Here is a 1,198-nt window from a genome sequence, read left to right on the forward strand (position 1 = left end):
TTGGAAGTAAAGCACTCCTCAGCAAATGTAAAAGAACAGAAATCACAACAAACTGTCTCTCAGACCACAGTGCAATCAAATTAGAACCCAGGATTAAGAAACTCACTCAAAACTGCCCAACTACGTGGAAACTGAACAACCTGCTCCTGAATGACTACTGGGTAAATAATGAAATGAAGGCAGAAATAAAGATGTTCTTTGAAACCAGTGAGAACAAAGATACAACATACCAGAATCTCTGGGACACATTTAAAGCAGTATGTAGAGGGAAATTTACAGCACTAAATGCCCACAAGAGAAAGCAGGAAAGATCTAAAATCGACAGCCTAACATCACAATTAAAAGAACTACAGAAGGAAGAGCAAACAAATTCAAAAGCTAGCAGATGGCAAGAAATAACTAAGATCAGAGCAGAATTGAAGGAGATAGAGACACAAAAAACCCTTCAAAAAATCAATGAATTCAGGAGCTGGTTTTTTGAAAAGATCTACAAAATTGATAGACCACTAGCAAGACTAATAAAGGAGAAAAGAGAGAAGAATCAAATAGATGCAATAAAAGATGATAAAGGAGATATCACCACTGATCCCACAGAAATGCAAACTACCATCAGAAAATACTATAAACACCTTTATGCAAATAAACTAGAAAATCTAGAAGAAATGGATAAATTCCTGGACACATACACCCTCCCAAGCCTAAACCAGGAAGAAGTTGAATCCTTGAATAGACCAATAGCAGGCTCTGAAATTGAGGCAATAATTAATAGCCTACCAACCAAAAAAAGTCCAGGACAAGATGGATTCACAGCCGAATTCTACCAGAGGTACAAAAGAGGAGCTGGTACCGTTCCTTCTGAAACTATTCCAATCAATAGAAAAAGAGGAAGTCCTCCCTAACTCATTTTATGAGGCTAGCCTCATCCTGATACCAAAGCCTGACAGAGACACAACAGAAAAAGAGAAGTTTAGACCACAATCTCTGATGAACATCAGTGTGAAAATCCTCAATAAAATACTGGCAAACTGAATCCAGCAGCACATCAAAAGCTTTTTCACCAAGATCAGGTTGGCTTCATCCCTGGGATGCAAGGCTGGTTCAACATACGCAAATCAATAAACGTAATCCAGCATATAAACAGAACCAAAGACAAAAACCACATGATTATCTCAATAGATGCAGAAAAGGCCTTTGACAA

The sequence above is a fragment of the Mandrillus leucophaeus genome, unplaced genomic scaffold (genome assembly GCF_000951045.1).
Source record: "Mandrillus leucophaeus isolate KB7577 unplaced genomic scaffold, Mleu.le_1.0 Scaffold320, whole genome shotgun sequence".
Classification (NCBI taxonomy): domain Eukaryota; kingdom Metazoa; phylum Chordata; class Mammalia; order Primates; family Cercopithecidae; genus Mandrillus; species Mandrillus leucophaeus.